Consider the following 26,500-nt stretch of genomic DNA (forward strand, 5'->3'; position numbering starts at 1 on the left):
GACTCCGTCTGTGAACCACAACAACCAGACTCCATCTGTGAACCGCAACAACCAGACTCCATCTGTGAACCACAACAACCAGGCGCCATCTGTGAACCACAACCACCAGACTCCATCTGTGAACCACAACCACCAGACTCAATCTGTGAAGCACAACCACCAAACTCCATCTGTGAAGCACAACCACCAGACTCCATCTGTGTACCACAATCACCAGACTCCGTCTGTGAAGCACAACCACCAGACTCCATCTGTGAACCACAACCACCAGACTCAATCTGTGAAGCACAACCACCAAACTCCATCTGTGAACCACAAGAACCAGACTCCATCCGTGTACCACAACAACCAGAATCCATCTGTGAACCACAACAACCAGACTCTGTGTACCACAACAACCAGAATCCATCTGTGAATTACAACAACCAGACTCCATCTGTGAAGCACAACCACCAGACTCCATCTGTGTACCACAACCACCAGACTCCATCTGTGAAGCACAATCACCAGACTCCATCTGTGTACCAGACCCACCAGACTCCTGTGAACCTCAGCAACTAGACTCCATCTGTAAACCACAACCACCAGGTTTCGTCTGTGTACCAGAACCACCAGACTCCATCTGTGAACCACAAGAACCAGACTCCATCCGTGTACCACAACAACCAGAATCCATCAGTGAACCACAACAACCAGACTCTATCTGTGTACCACAACAACCAGAATCCATCTGTGAATTACAACCACCAGACTCCATCTGTGAACCACAACCACCAGACTCCATCTGTGTACCACAACCACCAGACTCCATCTGTGAAGCACAACCACCAGACTCCATCTGTGTACCAGACCCGCCAGACTCCTGTGAACCTCAGCAACTAGACTCCATCTGTGAACCACAACCACCAGGTTTCGTCTGTGTACCAGAACCATCAGACTCCATCTGTGAACCACAACCACCAGACTTCGTCTGTATACCACAACCACCAGACTCCATCTCTGAACCACAGCAACCGGACTCCATCTCTCTACCACAACCACCAAACTCCATGTGTCTACCATCACTTCCGTGTATCTACCATGGTTTCCAGATTCCACCTATCTAAAAGAACCATCAAACTTCATCTCTCTTGGATATACCTCGGTAGGGCTTCGAGAGTTTTCCTACCCCAGCAGACCTGCCTTGGGGCAGGCCTGTCTGGTGCTTGTCTGGTCATCCAGGTAAGCACCAGATTGATGTGGCACTTGCAGGAGGTACATCTCCAGTTTCCAATTGAAAGCTTCTACACTATTTCCGTCATTGTTTCTGGTATCTCGCTATAGCGTGTTAAACAGTCTGGGTTCACGAATGTTGATACAATATTTTCTTATTGTACCCCAGGCGCCCCTGGTTTTCACGGGGTTTATTTGTGCATATTTTTCCATATATATCACCAATATATTGTTATGGCAGTGTATATACTTGGGACCAGGCTCTCAGCTAGCATCCATTTATATATTATCACATATCTCCCTCTCCGCTCCACTGAGTACATATGTAGGATTTTGTGGTGTTTCCAGTAAATCAGATGCTTTACTGGCTTTATATGGATCAAAAATGACCTCAGTATCTGTTCCAGCCCTTAAATCTCTCCTGCCTTGAGAGGAGCCGTTAACACTGAGCAATACTCTAAGCGAGAAAGCATAAGCGATTTAAAAGTGTCACCAATGACACTACTTTCTTTGTTTTGAAGGTTCTCATTATGTACCCTATCATTAGTCTGGCGTTCTAGAAATTTGCCTTATAATGTTCTTTGAAATGAAGATCAGCTGACATTATTACAGTCAGATCTTTAACATGTTCCTGTCGTCCTATTTGGTGACCTTGCGTTTAGTATAGTCTACCCTTGAGTTCTTTATTCTTTCCACGTCTAAGTAGTTGGAACTTACCATTATTGAACATCAAGTTATTCTTCACTGTTTACTAGCAGACTTTGTTTATATCTCTTTCGTTTTTCCCTGTCTATTACCGAGGTGATTTTCGTAGGTATTTTGATGTCTGCAAATGATACGAAACTGTGGCGAGTGCTTTAACCTATGTCTGCAACGAGGATCTGTGGCAGTAAAGACGCCATGCCTTGGGGTACTGAACTTTTTACTTTGGTAATGCTGGACTTTGCTCTGTTTGTCAGAAAACTGAAAATCAATTTACTTACTTTCCCCATTATATCAGTCACCCTTAGTTTAAGAGCATTCATTTCAAGGTTGCATTTGTCAAAAACTTTTGCAAAATCCGTGTATACCTCATCTGTATTTTGGTTTTCTTCTAACTCCTCCATAATGCTGTCACCGTAGCTCAGTAACTGTGATAAGTATGATCTTGCTTTTTTAAATCCATGCTGGTTGGGTTGTGTGGGTTATTTTGTTCCACAAAGTCTGTAATTTGATGTCTCATGAGCCTTTCAAAGACTTATGATGTTCAGTGTTGTGGCTCATGGCTTGGAATTGTTGGGTAGCGTTCAAGTGAGTCTTTTATGCGAAGGATTTCTGTCCACACTCTTGAAGGCTTCTGGAATCTCGCCTAAATATAAGCTCTTCCTCCAAAGAACAATGAGTGCTCGTGCTAGGGGTATTTTTCACTTTTTTTGTTAGCAAGAATTCCACGAATCTGGTCCAGGTGCTGCGTGAGTGGATATATGTTTTATTTTTTATATTTTTTTTTTTTTTTGTATTCTTCAGGATTTGTATTTGTGTCAATTATATGATCTGTGAGGCCGTCATAGACAAGGAAAAACAATACATTCTCCACCCGGCTTTCATTCATAGGACTGCTGAACTTTCGTTCATTTAGGTGTTTTTTAATTTAGCTCTTTTCTTTATCATCATCTGTTTATGAAGCTCCCTTGATAAATGGGTCAATTCTACAAGTACATTTTGATTTGGATTCTGCATATGTGCATTGTTTTTTTTTTAAATATCTTGGATAACTTTTTGTTCTCTTGTTCTCTATGATGAAAGATTAAGTTTTTGTTCTGACTCAGTAATTTGTCGGCTAAGGTTATATTTCCTCCGTTCTCATATATTCACCTTTTTCGGCAGTTCGGTAACCCCTTTTCTTCTTCTTCTTCTGAACATTCTCCTACACTCTCCTTCTATATTCAATCTTCTCTTAGGCTTTCTCAGCGGTATATATTTTTACAGAGAAATTGTTCGCTTCTGTATTCAGCTTTTCTAAGCACTGGTGAGGGTTAAGGGTGCTCATGACTGTTTACCAGGGTATGTCTGATAGTTCTTTGTTTGGTTTGTCCCAGTCGATTCCCTTATTTATGAAGTTGAATTTACTGAACCTCCATTCTCGTATACTGTTTCTGGAGTTTCCCACCCCTGCATATATACTTCCTTTATACATCTTTGATGTTGTGATCAGAGTATGTTGTATTTGTGCTTGCTATGTCTCTGATTAGTTTTTAGTTGTTTTTGAAAATTAAATTCAGGGTATTTTCACTTCTAGTGAGTTTTGTAATCTGTTGATTCAGAGTAAATTTCTCACAAAACTTAACGTTCTTCCAGGAACTATACATAGCACAACGCGGTGATTTGGAAGGTTCAAATCTCTGTTTATAGCAGGATTTTCAAGATTTTGGAGGCATCTCTGTATTTTTCTTATTTGTTCCGTGAACTCTTCAACCATTGCTGACGGTGGATCATATGCTAGGATAACCACTAGATTCTCGTACTTCGCTTTAATTCCTAGAACCTCTATTGTATCATTTATTGATTTCAACAGTTCCTTGCAAATAAAAGGTATCTTTCACACAGAGACCCACTTCTTTCTGTTCACTGTCACATCTACAAACGATTCAAGTTTTTCACCCATATATTCCCATTCAAAACATGTCTTGTATGTGTTTCTGTGAAAGTTCCAAACTTTTGTGAGGAGGCCATTTATAAGTTACGTTTGTTTTTCTTTTCCTTTTTAATTTCTGAATGTTAGCAAAACGGAAGGAGGATTTACCATTTAGGATGTATGGGTTTTCGTGTAGGTTTCGCTAATGCCACCCTGTAGTACGGCTATCTGTGTACTGGAAATGTGGGCTGATGTGTGTTTGGCTCTGGTGTGTGACCTATTGATATTCTGTGTTGCATTGTCTTATGTACAAGTTTTTTCCTTTTGACTTTTCTCGTACTTCTTCGTTTCTCTGGTATATCTCTTCTCCTAAAAAATATTTGGTATGTATTTTCATACTGCTGTGTCGTCTTCACTTGGAAATTGGGAACCTCGATTCATGACATTTCCTTGTCGCTAACGACGACGGACACATCTCAGCGTGAAAATATTTGCATTCTTTATCAAAGCGACACCGTCCTTTGTCTGGTGAGCTTCCTCATGGTCTCTCTGTCTATCCCGCCCTCAGCATGTTTCTTGTGCTTCATTATGTTGCCCATCTCTGCACAACCTCTACATTCCGTCTATACACCACATCTACCAGACTCTATTTATGGATCCACCACAATTACTAGACTCCATCCATATACTACAACCACCAGATTTAATCCACCAGTGAATATTAAAATGGTATAAATACCGACAGATTGGTAAGACACATGTGCAACAGTTAGGTATTTTTATTCCGAAACGTTTCGCCTATATAGTAGGCTTTTTCAGTCGAGTACAGAAGAGTGAGCTGAAACAGTAGAGAAGTAAAGACGTTGTTTTAAGTCCATTACCTTTGAAGACGCAGTTTTGAGGTGGTCAGTCCCTCAGCCTGGAGAAGAGTTTTGCTCCATATTCTGGAACAATGTGAAATTGAAGCAATAGTAGGGAGAGTTATATACAGTCAAGAGGTGAGGCGCACCCACTAGTAGAAGAAAAAATGTAATCATTGAGAGGTCAGGTCCCTCTCAGATCCAGCCATTCTCTCTTCAAAAGTTGTCCAAGGTGTTTTCTATTCTGTACCAAGATACCATTGTGTTGCAGCGTCTGACAGAGTGCATATTAAAATGGTATAAAATACCAAACGTGGAAGTAGGTCGTGCCCAAGAATTAGGCAAGCGAAGAATTCCCAAGTATTAAGATCCCAAGAATTAGGGATCTTAATACTTGGGAATTCTTCGCTTGCCTAATTCTTGGGCACGACCTACTTCCGCACTGAACAATTGTGACACCGCCTATGACTGCTGCTCCTCTCCTACCAACGGTTTATAAGCTCCTTCTCCGCACGTATGCCGTATTCTATTCAAGATTGATGGACTAACCACATCGACTCAACGTTGAGGGACTGATTACCTCATTCTCCTCCTGTTCTTCAAGATTCTCCTTTGTATGGACTGATGAAGCCACTGTGTGGCGAAACGTTTCCTCAATAAAGATACCCAAGAGTTGCACATGTGTCTAATTTATCAACATGTCGGTTCTCTGAACCATTCATCTAAAAATATACATCAGGCGCATACTGGACTATGCAGCACCAGTTTGGAATCCATACCTAGTCAAGCTCGTCAAGAAATTAGAGAAAGTGCCAAGGTTTGCAACAAGGCTAGTTCCAGAGCTAAAGGGAATGTTCTACAAAGAAAGGTTAAGGGAAATCGGCCTGACGACACTGGAGGACAGGAGGGTTAGGGGAGACATGATAACGACATACAAAATACTGCGAGGAATAGATAAGGTGGACATAGACAGGATGTTCGAGAGAAGGGACACAGAAATATGGGGTCGCAATTGGAAGTTGAAGACCCAAATGAGTCAGAGGGATGTTAAGAAATATTTCTTCAGTCAGGAAGTGGAATAGTCTGGAAAGTGAGATAGTGGAGGCAGAAACCATACATAGCTTTAAGACGAGGTATGATAAAGCTCATGGAGCAGGTAGAGAGAGGACCTAGTAGTGATCAGTGACGAGTCGGTGTCAGGAGCTGAGTATCGACCCATGCAACCACAAATGGGTAAGTACAAATAGGTGAGTACACACACACACACACACACACACACACACACTCACACACACACACACACACACACACACACACCACACATACACATACACACATACCCACACACACACACACACACACACACACACACACACACACACACACACACATACACACACACACACACACACACCCACACACATACACACACATACACACACACACAGTCGTTTAACCATCTGCGAGAAACGACTTTAGTCTCTTATCTTGCCGTTTGCGGTAACGAGTCAATTGACAAACGGTTACCTTAACGAGGCTCCCAGAGCGCGCTAACGAGCGTGATGATTACCCTGGTGGTGGTAATTATCACAGTGGTGGTGATTACCATAGTGCTGGTGATTAGCACAGTGGTGGTGGTTATCACAGTGGTGGTGGTTATCACAGTTGGTGGTGGTTATCACAGTGGTGGTGATCACAGTGGTGATCACAGTGGTGGCGGTTATTACAGTTGGTCGTGGTTATCACAGTGGTGGTGGTTATCACAGATAGTGGTGGTTATCACAGTGGTGGTGATTATCACAGTGGTGGTGATCACAGTGATGGTGGTTATCACAGTTGGTGGTGGTTATCACAGTGGTTGTGTTATCACAGTGGTGGTGATCACAGTGGTGGTGGTTATCACAGTTGTGGTGGTTATCAGAGATGGTGGTGGTTATCAGAGATGGTGGTGGTTATCAGAGATGGTGGTGGTTATCAGAGATGGTGGTGGTTATCAGAGATGGTGGTGGTTATCACAGTGGTGGTGATCACAGTGGTGGTGGTTATCACAGATGGTGGTGGTTATCACAGTGGTGGTGATCACAGTGGTGGTGGTTATCACAGTGATTGTGGTTATCACAGTGGTGGTGATCACAGTGGTGGCGGTTATTACAGTTGGTCGTGGTTATCACAGTGGTAGTGGTTATCACAGATAGTGGTGGTTATCACAGTGGTGGTGGTTATCACAGTGGTGGTGATCACAGTGATGGTGGTTATCACAGATAGTGGTGGTTATCACAGTGGTTGTGTTATCACAGTGGTGGTGATCACAGTGGTGGTGGTTATCACAGTTGTGGTGGTTATCAGAGATGGTGGTGGTTATCAGAGATGGTGGTGGTTATCACAGTGGTGGTGATCACAGTGGTGGTGATCACAGTGGTGGTAGTTATCACAGATGGTGGTGGTTATCACATTATTATTATTATAATCAAGGGGGGAGGCGCTAAACCCGGAAGATTATACAACGCCTGGGGAGGATGTGGAAGGCATTCAGGCTTAATTCGGGGAACTGGAGCACAGATCCAATTTCCTAAATCAAGAGCCCTTCACCAACATCAAGGAACCTTCCTTGAGGGGGTGGTGGTCATCACAGTTGGTGGTGGTTATCACAGTTGGTGGTGGTTATCACAGTGGTGGTGATCACAGTGGTGGTGGTTATCACAGTGGTGGTGGTTATCACAGATAGTGGTGGTCATCACAGTTGGTGGTGGTTATCACAGTAGGTGGTGGTTATCACAGTGGTGGTGGTTATCACAGTGGTGGTGGTTATCACTGTGGTGGTGGTTATCACAGATAGTGGTGGTTATCACAGTTGGTGGTGGTTATCACAGTAGGTGGTGGTTATCACAGTGGTGGTGATCACAGTGGTGGTGGTTATCACAGATGGTGGTGGTTATCACAGTTGGTGGTGGTTATCACAGTGGTGGTGATCACAGTGGTGGTGGTTATCACAGATGGTGGTGGTTATCACAGTTGGTGGTGGTTATCTCAAATGATGGCGGTCATCACTGTGGTGGTAGTTATCACAGATGGTGGTGGTTATCACAGTTGGTGGTGGTTATCACAGTTGGTGGTGGTTATCACAGTGGTGGTGATCACAGTGGTTGTGGTTATCACAGATGGTGGTGGTTATCACAGTTGGTGGTGGTTATCACAAATGATGGCGGTCATCACTGTGGTGGTAGTTATCACAGATGGTGGTGGTTATCGCAGTTGGTGGTGGTTATCACAAATGATGGCCGTCATCACAGTGGTGGTAGTTATCACAAATGATGGTGGTTATCACAGTTGGTGATGATCACAAATAATGGTGGTGGTTATCATAGTTGGTGGTGGTTGTCACATTTTGAGGTGAACGCCAATGGTGGTGGTTATCACAGTTGGTGGTGGTTATCACAGTGGTGGTGGTTATCACAGATGGTGGTGGTTATCGCAGTTGGTGGTGGTTATCACAAATGATGGCCGTCATCACAGTGGTGGTAGTTATCACAAATGATGGTGGTTATCACAGTTGGTGATGATCACAAATAATGGTGGTGGTTATCGTAGTTGGTGGTGGTTGTCACATTTTGAGGTGAACGCCAATGGTGGTGGTTATCACAGTTGGTGGTGGTTATCACAGTGGTGGTGGTTATCACAGATGGTGGTGGTTATCACAGTTGGTGGTGCTTATTACAGTTGGTGGTAGTTATCACAAATGGTGGTGGTTATCACAGTTGGTGGTGGTTGTCACATTTGGTGGTGGTTATCATAAATGGTGGTGGCTATGACAGCTGGTGGTGATTATCACAGTGGTGGTGGTTATCACAGTGGTGGTGGTTATCACAATGGTGGTGTTTATCACAGTCGTGGTGATTATCACAGTGGTGGTGATTTCCCCTGTGATGGTGATTACCCAAGTTCTTGAAGGATACTTGGATGTTTCGGGGGTCAACGACACCCCCTCCAGACCGGTCCCCTATTAGGGTTCTAGTGCATCAAAGTCTTATCAAGATACCAGGCTGTTTCTGCTGGCCGCACACAGTGCAACGTTCGAAGCATAGCCATGTTCCTCTTGAAGACAGCTGGGAGCCTATTTGCATTTTCCTTTGTGTATGATGGGAGACTGCGAGTAGTCTTGGGTCCCTTAAACTTATTGTATTGTCTCTTAGTGTGCTCATGGCACCCCTGATTTTCGGTGGGGGTATTTTGTACTATCTGCCAAGCCTCTTTTTCTGTAGGGTATGATATCTGTCTGCAGATATGGTACCAGTGGCCGTGATTATTTAAACATATTTATACCTGAATCAATACAGCTAATTCCACTATCAGAATCACATTGACTGACCTGTACACAGGCGTAATAAGAATGTTATCACAATAATGTTCTAGCACCAAGGGTGAACCTGAGTACTTAATAAACACTGATGATATGTTCAGGAAAATAAAAACATTAAACACAAACACTTTACTTAATTTTTTTATTACGCTCTGATATATATATATATATATATATATATATATATATATATATATATATATATATATATATATATAATGTTCCTTGATAATGTGAGTAGTCACGAAAGCGCTTGGAACTTCTCTATTCTTTCAAAGTGGTTGTTTTGTATATATATATATATATATATATATATATATATATATATATATATATATATATATATATATATATATATATATATATATATATATATATATATAAGCAACAATGACCATCAGACACTCTAAAGTGGACAGAGCTGCTAAAGCAAAAACCAAATTACAATGCTACGCAGTTTAAGTCCCGTGTACCCCGACTGTGTGAACGGAGACACAGAAACGTAATATCTAGAGCCAAGCTAAATACTCGTAAATTAGGACCTGACATAAGATACGTGTGGTAAAACCCTCAAAAGCGCCAGTACACACTCTGATTCACACCCAGAGATGTGTAATATATATAAAACCATATACGAACAGCTAGAAATGAAGAAAAGAGTATACTCAGCCTGCCAGCAGCAGCAGGTTCACACTGAAGCAATGCCAACATTCGGCAGACACACCGAGAGGCAGTCCTCCTCTCCGGACAATTTCCATAAATTTCTTAAAAGCTGTGTGAACGATAATCACAGAAACAGCTCTCACTCACATATAAAAGTTAACTGTTATCATAAAACAATGAATAGCGACACACGGACGTGATACAGTGATAAGTCACTCTGTCTGACTTTTTTGGGTTATCCTAGGTTCTCTACACATATGCTGCTATGTATGATAATTCTATGTAACTGTATTTGTGTATACCTGAATAAACTTACTTACTTACTTACTTACTTACTTACTTACGCCCCTTACTGTGGCAACCAATAAGAAAATGTGTAAGAAATCCTAAAACACAGATTGCATCTGTGTCACATCCCTCAACAAAGCAAAGTTCGCTAAATAAATTACAAAGATCCTACAAAGACACAACACAATACTTGCATCATAAATATTATTACTTTTTCAATTCCTGCTAAGATCATCATACAATTTATGATATTAAGTAAATATATCTTATGCACACGATAAATCTTACAATTTGCAATAAAATAATGCATATAAAATATAGAATACAGTTACTTGTAGTATTTAACGGTATCGAGGGTGGGGTTATGGGTGGGGTCATGGGTGGGGTCATGGGTGGGGTCATGGGTGGGGTCATGGGTGGGGTCTAGGATGGCCGAAGGTTGGATCATGGGTGGGCTCAAGGAAGGTTTAGGGTGGGGGTTGATGGGGGTCGTGGGTGGGGTCAAGGGTGGGGGTCGAAAGGCGTCGTGACTGGGGACAAGGGTCGGGTTGAAGGGAGGGATCGTGGGTAGGGTCGAAAGGGGTCGTGGTTGGGGTTAAGTGCGGGGTCAAGGGTGGCATCGTGGGTGGGGGCAAAAGTTGGTTAGAAGGTGGTCATGGGTGGGGTCTGAACCAGCGGTGATTGTTTGACTTGACATAACGAAGTGATTAATGAGGTCGACGCTGCTGTCATGCTCGACTGAGTCGTATTCTCTTGTGATTGATGTGTGTGTGTGTGTGTGTGTGTGTGTGTGTGTGTGTTCTTAACTATTTGTTTTTACCTGTTTGTGGTTGTAGGGGTTGATTCACGGCTCCTGGCCCCACCTCTTCGCTGGATCCACTCTCTCCATGCTCCATGACCTTTATCGCACCTCGTCTTAAAGCTATGTATGGATCCTGCCTCCACTACGCCATTTTTCAGACTATTCCACTTCCTGATAACTCTATGACTGAAGAAATACTTCCTAACATCCCTTTGACTCATCTGTATCTTCAATTTCCAATTGTGACCCTTGTCTTTGTTCATCTTGTCAATTCCTCGCAGTATTTTATACGTCGTTTTCATGTGTCCCCTATCCCGCCTGTCCTTCATTGTCGTCAGGTCGATTTTCTTTTACCTTTCTTCGTAGGAAATATCCCTTAGCACCAGGACTGGCCTTGTTGCAAACCTTTGCACATTCTCTAATTTCTTGACGTGCTTGATCAGGTGTGAGTTCCAAACTTGTGCAGCATGTTACAAAATGCAATATCTATCAAGTACAGAAATCTCCAGAGAATACTAGAAGGTCAACTTATTGATCCCCCTCTAACATCTAGCCTGTTTCTGGTTTTGTAACAGTTTGTCAGTATATGACCGAGTCCAGTTATCTCCTGAATTTGAGAGAAATATTAATAGTATTTTGCGATCACAAGTGGATGATAAATCAACGAAATAAAATTTGAGATCTTTAATAACAAAGGTGTCTAGGTGGACAATATCAAAGTAAATAAGTTTGATATAATTTAGAATATAAGCTCCTACACTTCTCTTGTAGTTCACTGTTAAATTGTAAATATAGTAGTACAGTGCTGAGGGCACATTTCGTAACAGTACCATCTGGTACATTCATATCAGGTATAAGAGTAATACTAGTGTATACATGTGTGTGTGAGAATATGTGTATGTGCTCCAAGTGTTCGTTGTCTCAGTAAGACTAGACTCAATTTAGATTTAAACAGTGACTGTCAACTAGTCTACAAATCTATTTTCTCGACCATCAAGACAATCAAACAGTTTGCTTGAACAGTATGACGAACCATTCGCCAAACAGCAATAATGTACCAAGCAGCAGAACAGCTTCAGGAACAAGGAGACAAAATAACAACCCTAACTGGAGACCTTCAGCAGATCCTCCATAAAAGGCATATAACTCCATTAATACTAAATATAAGTTCAGCATAACCATATTCTTGACTACGGCAGTGTGTAGATGTCACAAAGTAGGTAAGAAGCTTTAACTTAGGACGAGGAACGAACAGAGTGTCTCCACACGTCACAGCCTTTGCAAGACGTCAAAAATCACTAAGTCTGAACAATTATCTGTGAACAAAGATACAAGAAGTATGTTTCAGCTCTCCAACGAAATCACACTCTACCAAAAACAGTCTAAATCACTAACAAGCAGCCAGAGGGAGACGAGAGACAAGAGAGATGCTTCTAGGACAAGACGCATATAACGAGAGAGGTGTTTCTCAGGTAAGAAGCAGCTATAAAGAGAGTGAGGTAGTGAGGGCAGATACAACCTCAGGTGAGATCACGTGACTAGTCAGTGTTACTCCAGCGACGCCGACACAAACAAGCAAGCCGGTACTTAGCAAAGCAGTTTGCGAAAGCTGACAGCCAGTCACAACTCTCCGACAGCAAGGACAGTGAAGTGAAAATGTAACATCCAACCTGCATACATAACTAATTAAATATGAAGCAAGATATTTTCGTTTTAATTATTAATGAAAATATCGGCAATGTAACTGCAGCAATTATCTGGTTGATGTGCGCCGCAGATGTGCTCGGTATTATACCCACCCCAAGATCCTTTTCCTTCAGTGAGGGTTGCAGTCTTTGGCCTCCCTAGCCAGTACTCTGTCTGTGGTCTTCTTTCCCCTTCCCTGATCTTCATGACTTTGCATTTGGTGGGGTTAAATTCCAGGAGCAAGTTGCTGGACCAAGTTTGCAGCCTATCCAGGTCCCTTTGTAGTTCGGCTTGATCCTCATCCGATTTAATTCTCCTCATTAACTTCGTAAAATCTGCAAACAAGGACACTTCTGAATCTATTCCTTCCGGAATGTCGTTCATATATACCAGAAACAACACCGGTTCTAGGACTGACCACTCTGGGACCCCGCTCATCACAGGCGCCCACTCTGACACCTCGTCACGTACCATGACTCGTAGTTGGCTCCCTGTCAGGTATTCTCTGATCCACAGCAGTGCCTTTCCTGTTATATATGCCTTATCTTCTAGCTTTTGCGCTAAACTCCTGTGAGGAACTGAATCGAAAGCTTTCTTGCAGTCCAAGAAAATGCAGTCTACCCCTCCCTCTCTCTTTCTAGTCTTACTGCTGTCACCTTGTCATAAAACTCCAGTAGGTTTGTGAAACAGAATTTCCCTTCCCTTCAAATGTGCTGGTTGTTGTGCTCAAGCTTGTTCCTTTCTAGGTGCTCGATCACTATCCTCCTGATATTCTTCTCCTTGATTTTGCATACTATACATGTAAGTGACACTACTTTGTAGTTCATGCCTCGTGTCTATCACCTTTCTTAAAAACTGGGATTACATTTGCCGTCTTTCATACCTCAGGAAGTTGCCCAGTTTCAATGGATATGTTGAAGTTTGTTGTTAGTGGCACACACAGTGTCTCTGCTCCCTCAGTCAGGACACACGGAGAGGTGTTCGGTCCTATGGCCTTTGATGCATGTAGTTCACTTAGCAGAGTCTTCACTTCTTCCTCGGTTGTATGTCTTTCATGCAGCACTTGTTGGTATATCTCCCTATTCTGGCTTTCCGGAGTCCTTCCTTTCTCCACTGTAAATACTGTATCCACATTCCTCTCGTTTCTAGAGAACTCACCTCTTACATGTGTGTGTGTGTGTGTGTGTGTGTGTGTGTACTCACCTAGTTGTACTCACCTAGTAGAGGTTGCGGGGGTCGAGTCCGAGCTCCTGGCCCCGCCTCTTCACTGATCGCTACTAGGTCACTCTCCCTGAGCCGTGAGCTTTATCATACCTCTGCTTAAAGCTATGTATGGATCCTGCCTCCACTACATCGCTTCCCAAACTATTCCACTTACTGACTACTCTGTGGCTGAAGAAATACTTCCTAACATCCCTGTGATTCATCTGTGTCTTCAGCTTCCAACTGTGTCCCCTTGTTACTGTGTGTGTGTGTGTGTGTGTGTGTGTGTGTGTGTGTGTGTGTGTGTGTGTGTGTGTGTGTGTGTATGTGTGTGTGTGTATGTGTGTGTGTGTATGTGTGTGTGCGTGTGTGTGTGCGTGTGTGTGTGTGTGTGTGTATATATATATATGTGTGTGTGTGTGTGTATGTGTGTGTGTATATATATATATATATATATATATATATATATATATATATATATATATATATATATATATATATATATATGTGTGTGTGTGTGTGTGTGTGTGTGTATATATGTGTGCGTGTGTGTGTGTATATGTGTGTGTGTGTGTGTGTGTGTGTCTGTGTGTGTGTGTATGTGTGTGTATGTATGTGTGTGTGAGTGTGTGTGTATATGTGTGTGTGTGTGCGTGTACTCACCTATTTGTGGTTGCAGGGGTCGAGTCTTAGCTCCTGGCCCCGCCTCTTCACCGGTTGCTACTGGGCCCTCTCTCTCCCCACTCCATGAGCTTTATCAAACCTCGTCTTAAAACTGTGTATGGTTCCTGCCTCCACTACGTCATTTTCTAGGCTATTCCACTGCCTGACAACTCTATGACTGAAGAAATACTTCCTAATATCTCTCTGACTCATTTGTGTCTTCAACTTCCAATTGTGGCCTCTTGTTTCTGTGCCCCCTCTGTGTGTGTGTGTGTGTGTGTGTGTGTGTGTGTGTGTGAGTGTGTGTGTGTGTGTGTGTGTACTCACCTATTTGTGGTTGCAGGGGTCGAGTCCTAGCTCCTGGCCCCGCCTCTTCACCGGTTGCTACTAGACCCTCTCTCTCCCCGCTCCATGAGCTTTATCAAACCTCGTCTTAAAACTGTGTATGGTTCCTGCCTCCACTACGTCATTTTCTAGGCTATTCCACTGCCTTACAACTCTATGACTGAAGAAATACTTCCTACTATCTCTCTGACTCATTTGTGTCTTCAACTTCCAATTGTGGCCTCTTGTTTCTGTGTCCCCTCCCTGGAACATCCTGTCCTTGTCCACCTTGTCTATTCCACGCAGTATTTTATATGTCGTTATCATGTCTCCCCTGACCCTCCTGTCCTCCAGTGTCGTCAGGCCGATTTCCCTTAATCTTTCTTCATAGGACATTCCCCTTAGCTCTGGAACTAACCTTGTTGCCAACCTTTGTACTTTCTCTAGTTTCTTGACGTGCTTTATCAAGTGCGGGTTCCAAACAGGTGCTGCATACTCCAGTATGGGCCTGACATACACGGTGTACAGTGTCTTGAATGATTCCTTACTAAGGTGTCGGAATGCTGTTCTCAGGTTTGCCAGGCGCCCATATGCTGCAGCAGTTATCTGATTGATGTGTGCTTCCGGAGACATGCTCGGTGTTATACTCACCCCAAGATCTTTCTCCTTGAGTGAGGTTTGCAGTCTTTGGCCACCTAGCCTATACTCTGTCTGTGGTCTTCTGTGCCCTTCCCCTATCTTCATGACTTTGCATTTGGCAGGATTAAATTCGAGAAGCCATTTGCTGGACCAGGTGTCCAGTCTGTCCAGGTCTCTTTGAAGTCCTGCCTGGTCCTCATCAGATTTAATTCTCCTCATTAACTTCACATCATCTGCAAACAGGGACACTTCTGAGTCTAACCCTTCCGTCATGTCGTTCACATATACCAAAAATAGCACTGGTCCTAGGACCGACCCCTGTGGGACCCCGCTCGTCACAGGTGCCCACTGTGATACATCATTACGTACCATGACTCGTTGTTGCCTCCCTGTCAGGTATTCTTTGATCCATTGCAGTGCCCTTCCTGTTATATGCGCCTGATGCTCTAGCTTCTGCACTAATCTCTTGTGAGGAACTGTGTCAAAGGCCTTCTTGCAGTCCAAGAAGATGCAATCAACCCACCCCTCTCTCTCTTGTCTTACTTCTGTTATTTTATCATAAAACTCCAGAAGGTTTGTGTGCGTGTGTGTGTGTGTGTGTGTATGTGTGTGTGTGTGTGTGTGTGTGTGTGTGTGTGTGTGTGTGTGTGTGTGTGTGTGTGTGAGAGAGAGAGAAAAAAAAAGTATGGAAGTGAGATAAACAAATAGTTAACCTTACGGTTAATATCAGGACTAACTCTAGTCTAGCTATCTGTTCTTTTCTCGTTAATTAAGGCAAGGATAGTATAGCATAAGGTTCTCTCCCCACCCTCATTTTCCTCCTCGTAACTTACCCACCTTCCTACCCTCCTCATTCTCTCTACTTCCTCTCCCTCCCCACCTTCTCCACCCTCCTCTTCCTCCACTCTGGCCACGGAGCAGGTTAAAAAAGTGTTTGAAAGTTAATATCATGACGCATACAAGCACTTGAGCGGTTATTAATACGACTGGTCAGAATAGCGCTGGACTTATGCCACTAGTGCTGCTCGTACTACCACCATCATCACCACCATCACCAGTACTACCACCACCATCACCACCATCACCAGTACTACCACCATTACCTCCACCCTCACTAGTACTACCACCACCATCATCACCACCATCACCAGTACTACCACCACCATCACCACCATCACCAGTACTACCACCATTACCTCCACCCTCACTAGTACTACCACCACCATCATCACCACCATCACCAGTACTACCACCACCATCACCACCATCACCAGTACTACCACCATCATCACCACCATCACCAGTACTACCACCACCATCACCACCATCACCAGTACTGCCACCATTACCTCCACCCTCACTAGTACTACCACCACCATCATCACCACCATCACCAGTACTACCACCACCATCACCACCATCACCAGTACTACCACCATCATCATCACTATCACCACCATCACCAGTACTAGCACCATCACCAGTACTATCACCACCACCATCACCATCACCAGCACTACCACCATCACCACCATCACAAGTACTACCACCATCACCACCATCACCACCACCATCACCACCACCATCACCACCACCATCACCACCACCATCACCAGTACTACCACAATCACCACCATCTCCAGTACTACCACCATCACCACCACCATTACCTCCATCACCAGTACTACCACCATCACCTCCATCCTCACTAGTACTACCACCACCACCATCACCAGTACTACCACCATCACCACCACCATCACCACCATCACCAGTACTACCACCACCACCATCACCAGTACTACCACCATCACCACCACCATCACCACCATCACCAGTACTACCACCATCACCATCACCAGTACTACCACCATCACCTCCACCCTCACTAGTACTACCACCACCACCATCACCAGTACTACCACCATCACCACCACCATCACCACCATCACCAGTACTACCACCATCACCATCACCAGTACTACCACCATCACCACCACCATCCCCACCATCACCAGTACTACCACCATCACCTCAACCCTAACTAGTAAAACCGCTACCACCATCACCACCATCACCACCATCACTACCATCATCTCCACCATCACCACCATCACCACCATCACCACCATCACCACTACTACCACCACCACCACCTTCCTCACCATCACCACTACTTCCACCATCACCACCATCACTACCATCACCACCACCATCACCAGTGCTACCACCATCACCAGTGCTACCACCATCACCAGTACTTCCACCATCACCACTATCACCAGTACTACCACCATCACCACCATCACCACTACTAGCACCATCACTACCGTCACCACCATCACCAGTACTACCACCATCGCCACTACTACCACCATCACCACCGACTCCACTACTACCACCATCACCAAAATCACCACTACTACCACCACCACCACCACCATCACCATCACTACTACTTCCACCATCTCCACCATCACTACCATCACCACCATCGCCAGTACTACCATCATCACCACTACTACCACCATCACTGTTACAAAAAACGCGATTCTAAAAGCTTAGAGATCTCCAGTGAATACTAGAAAGGACTGCCCTTCTAGCATCCAGCCTGTTACTGGGTTTTCGTAACAAGTAGTCAGTATCCTTGTCCAATTATCCATTAAAATTCAGTATGGTTCAATAGTGCTTTAGGATTACAACTGGTAGGCTACTAACTAGAGAAATTAAAATTTAATAAATTTATTAAGTCTATAAGTTGTCTAGAGGTATATTATCAAAGTAAATTAAATCACAGCAATAAAAATAAAATCAATCTCTCGAGTTCAGTATTATTGTGCTGAAAGCACATATCACATTTATAATTCTTAAGTACCGTCAGGTACATTAACATTTAATAAGATATTACAAATATGTACAAGTGTGTGTATGCGTGTAAGTGCTCTTAAGTAGTTAGCTATGTCTCAAGACTCGAATAAGACTTAAACAAGTGACTGACAAAGTCCTCAAATAAACTAACTTCTTGACCGACTGGCAACCCGAACAGTCTGCTTGAACAACAAAGAATGCTAAGCCCAATAGCAATGCAATATGCGACTGCGACACAATCAGGATCAAGGAGATAATATAACGACACTAAGTAGGGACCATCTGCAGATCCTCCACAAAAGTTACAAAACTCCCATAATACTGAATCTACGTTCAGCATAGGAAAACACCCTGACTGTGACAATACACAGGAACCAGTACAAAATTAGGCCAGAAGCTATAGCTAAGGACCTGAGATGTTCAGAGTGTCTATGTGATACACAACCTCAGTACAACGTCGAAAATCACAAAGTCTATACAATGTTCTGTGAACAGAGTTCTACAGAACTAACAAGAATAATGAGACAGACAATCTGTCCGACCAGCAAGTGAGTCTCGAGCAGACTGAATACTTCACGAGAGGTGAGGACACCCCCCCCTCGATCACGTGATAGCTACGTGGACAACTGCAGCTCAGAAGCCGGCAGTATAACGAGCGACAAGCGATAATTACAGTAGTTTGACAATCAAGACTAACTGAGCACATTTTATATACATCCTAACAACATAAGCTAAATAACAATATAACAGTCAAATAATAATATAAAGTCATACATTTACGATTTAGCTATTATCGCAAATATAAGCAATATAAAATTATATGAAAAGATAATATACATTACATATATACATAATAATCATTGTAACCCATTCAGGGGTTGCAACAATCACCACCACCATCACTAGTACTACCACTATCATCAGCATCACCACTACTACCACCATCACTACCATCACCACCATCACCAGTACTACCACCATCACCACCATCACCATCATCACCACCATCACTACCATCAATACTACTACCACCATCACCAGTACTACCGCCCTCACACACCATCACCAGAACTACCACCATCACCATCATCACCAGTACTACAACCATCACCACCAATCATCACCTAAACCAAAACTACCACTATCACCAGAACGAGCACCCTCGCACACCATCACCAGTACTACCACCATCACCACCTTCATCACCAAAACTACCACCATCACCAGTACTACCGCCATCACCATCATCACCAGTACTTCCACCATCATCACCAAAACTACCACCATCACCAGTACTACCACCCTCACACACCATCATCATACTACCACCATCACCACCTTCATCTCCAAAACTACCACCATCACAGTCATCACCACCCTCACCAGTACTATCCCTCTCACCACCATTAGCAGCATCACCACAACCACCAGTACTACACCACCATCACCACCATCACCAGTAATACCACCAACACCACTATCACGAGGACTACCGCCGTCACCACTACTGCCGCCATCATCACCATCGCCTCTACTACCACCATCACCACCATCACAATCATCACCACGACCACCACCATCAGCAGCACTACCACCATCACCACCACCAACACCATCACCACCACCACCACCACCACCACCACCATCACCACCACCACCATCACCCTCACCACCACCACCACCACCACCTCCACCACCACCATCACCATCACCACCACCCTCACCACCACCACCATCACCACCACCACCACCACCATCACCACCACCACCACCACCACCACCATCACCACCACCATTACCACCACCACCACCATCACCACCACCACCACCACCACCACCACCACCACCACCACCACCACCACCACCATCACCACCACCACCACCTACACCATCACCATCACCACCACCACCATCACCATCACCATCACCACCACCACCACCACCACCACCACCACCACCACCACCACCATCACCACCACCACCACCACCACCACCATTACCACCACCACCACCATCACCACCACCACCATCAACACCACCACCACCACCACCATCACCACCACCACCACCACCACCATCACCATTATCACCACCACCAACACCATCATTACCACCACCACCACCAGCACCACCACCACCACCACCATTACCACCACCACCACCATCACCACCACCATCACCACCACCACCACCACCACCACCGCCATCACCATCATCACCACCACCACCACCACCACCACCGCCGCCATCACCACCACCACCATCACCACCACCACCACCACCACCACCATCACCACCACCACCACCACCACCACCACCACCACCATCACCACCACCACTACCACCACCACAACCACCACCACCACCACCATCACCATCACCATCACCACCACCACCATCACCACCACCACCACCACCACCACCACCACCACCACCACCACAACCACCACCACCACCACCATCACCATCACCATCACCACCACCACCATCACCACCACGACCACCACCACCACCACCACCATCACCATCACCACCACCATCACCACCACCATCACCACCACCACCGCCATCACCACCACCACCACCACCACCATCAGCACCACCACCACCATCACCATCGCCACCACCATCACCATCACCACCATCACCACCACCACCACAACCACCACCATCACCACTACCACCACCACCATCACCATCAACTCAACCATCACCACCACTATCGTAGGGGTTCTTAAATGGAGATATCGAGGGTTGAAGGTAGACACACTTGTTGGATGGTGACGATATATTGACAGACTGTGATGATGGGAGATGGAGCCCAGCCTCTGCCTGTTCTTGCCTATGTCAAACGCCGACTGAGGCCGAGGTAACTCGCCTCACACTCAAGCTGCATCCCGTGACGTCATACAGTCACAGGCCTAAGGGGTCTTCTATATAAACACATGGATGATACTATAATGCTCAGCTAATCTATACAACACATGTAAGGGGATTCAGCAACTATGCTGACAGCTCGGTCATGTTACGTATGTCGTCTCGACCTACACTACTATCTTATAGGCTGAACAAGCAGGCAGTTCTGGGCTGATTCTATACAATAACAAATTCATATATAACTTAGAACTAATGGATGGTATCATAATGAATGTTAACAAAATGAATTTTACGCAATGGATGCTAACGTAATCACTTTTAACGTAATGATTTTTAACGTAATGCATTACAAACTATAAGAACAAATCATTGTACGATATGGATGGAATTGATCGATCGATCTGTATTCATGCACTCTACTGATTCTGAGGAAGAATAAATATATATATATACAAGGTGAAATTAACAGCAAAGGTATCTGGTGCACTCAGACTACATAAGAACATAAGAAAGGAGGAACGCTGCAGGAGGCCTGCTGGCCCATACTAGGCAGGTCCTTTATAATTCATCCCACTAACAAAACATTTGCCCAACCCAATTTTCAATGCCACCCAAGAAATAAGCTCTGATGTGAAAGTCCCACTCAAATCCAACCCCTCCCACTATTACTGTCAAATTCTCAGAATACGGAGGGAACGTGAATACGAAAAAAATTTTTCTGGAAAACTAATCAGTTAATAACAAACAGTTGACAATTTACTTCATCTCTGACATCTAGTTATACAGACTATGTACATTTAAACCCAATTCTGCGAGGGTGAGGTTTACATATGCAGAATGGTTATCATCTCTGGGAGGATCGAATTCCTCTGCATGGCTAACACATGCCTTGACTGAGGGAGATCTGAACGAGTATCTACAAAAGATACTTGTGGGGTTCTCATTACTTGTCGAGTACGCAAGGAGTAACGACATTCAGGTTGGTTATCTGACTGAGTATTTGAGGTAGAGGGTACAGAGTCAAGAGGATTTTCAGCATCTGTCACATTAGTTTGGGTAGCAATATCATCAACATTGCATACTAATTTCATATGATCTAAATGCGATTCTTTGTACTTACCAGTACTAATTTTTCTAACCTTATACTTATTACCAGAGAAATGTTCTACAACTCGATAAGGTCTGACAAACTTTTGATGGAGCTTAGGCATTGCGGATGTTTTGTTGAAATTTGTCAGCATTACTCTCGAACCTACTATGACTTTTGATGGCTTAGCACTGCTATTAGTTACTCTAGTAAATTCTGCTGTTGATTTATGAAGTATTTCACGGATTCTTCTAAAAACACTTTGAGCCATGCTGGTACGAGTTGCTACGAAATCATCAGGGTTGTAATTGGGTTTCGGAGTGGAATATAACTACTCATAGGGTAAACGCTTGTCAACACCATACAATGCATTGTTGCAATCCCTGAATGGGTTGCAATATATATAATGTATATTATGATTATGAATATAACGTATATTACCTTTTCATATAATTTTATATTGTTTATATTTGCGATAATAGCTAAATCGTAAATATATGACTTTATATTATTATTTGACTTAGTTATGTTGTTAGGTGGGATGTAACATATGTGCTCAGTTCAAGTCTTGATTGTCTAACTACTGTAATTATCGCTCTTTGCTCGTTTCTCTGCCGGCTTCTTGCTGGGCAGCGACCCACGGAGCTATCACGTGATCGAGGGGGGTGTCCTCACCTCACCTGAAGTATTCAGTCTGGTCTAGACTCTCTTGGTGGTTGGACAGATTGTCTGTCTCATTATTCTTGTTAGTTCTGTAGAACTCTGTTCACAGAACATTGTATAGACTTAGTGATTTTCGACGTTGTACTGAGGTTGTGTGTCTCATAGACACTCTGAGTAACTCAGGTCCTGAGCTGTAGCTTCTGACCTAACTTGTACTGGTATCTGTGTATTATCACAGTCGGGAATTTTCTTATGCTGAACTTAGATTCAGTAGTATGGGAGTTTTGTGACTTTTGTGGAGGATCTGCAGATGGTCCCTACTTAGTGTCGTTATGTTATCTCCTTGTTCCTGATTCTGTGTCGCAGTTGCTTGTTATATTGCTATTGGGCTTAGCATTCTTTTTATTGTTCAAGCAGACTGTTCTGATTGCCAGTCAGTCAAGAAGTTAGTTTATCTGAGGACTTTGTCAGTCACTTGTTTAAGTCTAGTCGAGTCTTGAGACATAGCGAACTACTTAGAGCACTTACACACATACACAAACTTACTTGTATGTACATATTTGTAATATCTTATTAAATGTTAATGTACCAGACGGTACTTAAGAATTATAAATGTGATATGTGCTATCATCACAATAATATTATACTCGAAAGAAGTGATTATTATTATTTTGTTGATATTGATTTAATTTAATTAGATAATATACCTCTAGACGATACTCAATAAATTTATTAAATTTTATTTTCTCTAGTTAGTAACCTACCAATTGTAATCCTGAAGCACTATTGAATCATACTGAATTCTAATGGATAATTGGACAAGGATACTGACTAATTGTTACGAAAGCCCAGTAACAGGCTGGATGCTAGAAGGGCAGTCTTTTCTAGTATTCACTGGAGATCTCTAAGCTTTTAGAATCGCGTTTTTTGTAACATGCATAATGTGGAGTATCTATATCACCTATGGAAGCATTGTAAGCAGAATTTATGGCACATTGAACATCTGGTATGACTTCATCCCAAGTTTCACTATTGGGGTTGATAGTGGCTCTCAGGACATCAAGTACTTTCTTATTGGTTCGTTCGGCTAACCCATTGCTGGCAGGATGATGAGGAACAATGGTGGATTTAGAGATCTTGTATAAAGTACACAAATTTTCAAGAATCTCATTACAGAATTCACCTCCATTATCTGTTACTAAGGACTTAGGGGTGGTATGCCTGCAGATAATGCGTTCGTTAAACGCTTTAGCTACTGTCTCTGCAGTCTTATCTGCAATAGGAACTAACTCACAATATCTGGTGAAATGGTCTACCATAACACACAGATGTTTGTTGCATTGGAGGGAACATTGGAAATTGGTTAATAAATCAAGGGCAACTCTTTCCCACGGTTCGCTAGTGGTTGGGTACACTTGGATTGGATTAGGACCATTGACATTTCCTTTGTGTTGCATACAAACACTACATTTCTTAACATAGTCTGAAATGTCAGTTGCCATACGTGGCCAAAAGTATTTCATTCTGGCTTGTTTCACAGAACGATCCATACCAGGGTGTGCAACACCTGGTGCATCGTGAACTAGCTGTAGAGCTACGTTCACTAGTGACTGTGGAATTACTAACTGGTAAACTCTCCTGCTTGGAGTACCCAACTCGGCTGTTCGATACAGTAATTCCTGGCTCATTACAAAGTCACTAATGGGTGCTGGTGGCTTCACAGCCAGAATAAGATCTTCCTGGAGCAGGAATCGAATCACCAGAACACAAGGGATCGGTTCTTTCTTACTGGAGGAATGCACAAACTCGGTGGAGTGGATGACTCAACCCCGGTTGAAAAAATTAACGCTATAACACGCAATATGAGCAAAGGAGAACGAATCTACTATCTCAAACTGCAAGCACAGGAGAAAATAAATGAACACGGTCAACAATGCTGATATTCAATCTGAGTCGCACACAGTGACACGAGGTATCAGCTATAAAGAAACTTCACTTACAAACGTTAACAACATGTGAAAGTTAGTCGAGAAATAACTTCTTACAATGCACTGATTACTGTCAACTAGGATGGGATCACCATCTGGAACATTAGGAACAACAACAGACACTCTAGTGAGAGCACTAGCTGTAACAGAGACGTCTTTCTGCAGACAGCATGTCACATCAACAAGAGATGGCATTACTAGTTTCAAGTAATCGTTTTCTGACAAGGCATCCCCTGTGGAGAAACTACTACTCGAACCAGCAGACATTGCAGGGATAGGCTGTGCACTCAAGGCAGTCTGAGTGTCCCCGGACACTTGAGGCAACGGAACACTATCTTGCAAGTCTGAAGGTGTAGGTGGAACACAGATGGGAGTGGCAGAGTTACTTGTGCCTGACCGCTCGGCTACGTTAATAAGTAATGAACGAATCTATAGGAACTTAATCTTAACTTCACATTTCGCAGCACTTTAACAAATCTCAGATACAAGCTGTGAGAACAAACACATTGCTCAAGAGCTAGGTATTGTCTTTCAGTCAGTAAGGGAATATTGGTACTGTAGACTGATTCATATTGACTTTGACTGGTATGATACATTAAGTGAACATACAAAAGTGACTGGGACATCTTCTCATTGAACTTATTAAAGGGCATAAGGCCAAAAAAAAAAAATAGAAGGAATGACACAGTAAGCTTAAATGGGAAGAAAATGTTTAACGATTCTGCATAAGTAACTAAAAATTGACAGGTCACACAGTAAGCAAAGAACTCAGTCACAGAGTAAATGATTATCTGAACAAACAACACTTTGAAAATCAAGAGAACTTGTACTTTACTCAAATCTAATTTGCTCAACTTTTACTCTAAACTGAAAGAATGGCACAGTGAGTTGTCTTTACTTTCAATGCAACAGGGAAATACATAATAAAATGATAAAATGGACTCAATAAAGCTTGTGCAAAATAAAACAAACTGGGACACAATTCACTGAAATAAAATAAAATGGCACAGAAAGAAAAAAATATTATGCACAGAACAGAGCATATGAAACTGCACTGAAATAAACTGTAGCAATATTGCAAATAACAATTGCTAATCAAAAAGTATTGCACAACACTGCATAAAATCTCTGCAAGAAAAACTTTAATGGCAACACAATATTTGCACAAGAATTATTGCAAAATGAGTCAAAGTGCAATAATAAAAATTATTACACACGCAAGAAAAGAAATATATCAAGGAATGAACTGAGGGAACACTTTAACTCTTAACTGCACTCAAGCAACACTTAACAAACAAAAGAACAATTTACTCTAAAAGAAGAACTTAAAAATTGCACTAAGAGTGAATTTGTTCAATGAAACATGAAAAATAATAGGTGCTAAAACACAGAACAAAAAAGTTTGAACACTTACAGTGATGCAGAACACAACACATCAACATAAACACAATACTAGAATTTTCTTGCAATGAAACTTGATGTGTGAAAACTTTGATAATAATGATTTCTTGCTTGCACAAAACAATGGCACTATTGTCTGTGGAAATAAGACAAATTAGACACTGGCTAAATGAAAGAATATGAACAGAAAAAAATGTTCAACACACAGAGAACAAACAAAAAAAAAGAATACACAAATGCTGGGATGAAAAAAAATATATATATAACTGAGACAACACTGAGTTGTGATGCAGAATATAAGGTGA

The sequence above is a fragment of the Cherax quadricarinatus genome, chromosome 2 (genome assembly GCF_038502225.1).
Source record: "Cherax quadricarinatus isolate ZL_2023a chromosome 2, ASM3850222v1, whole genome shotgun sequence".
In the NCBI taxonomy this organism is placed as follows: Eukaryota; Metazoa; Arthropoda; class Malacostraca; order Decapoda; family Parastacidae; genus Cherax; species Cherax quadricarinatus.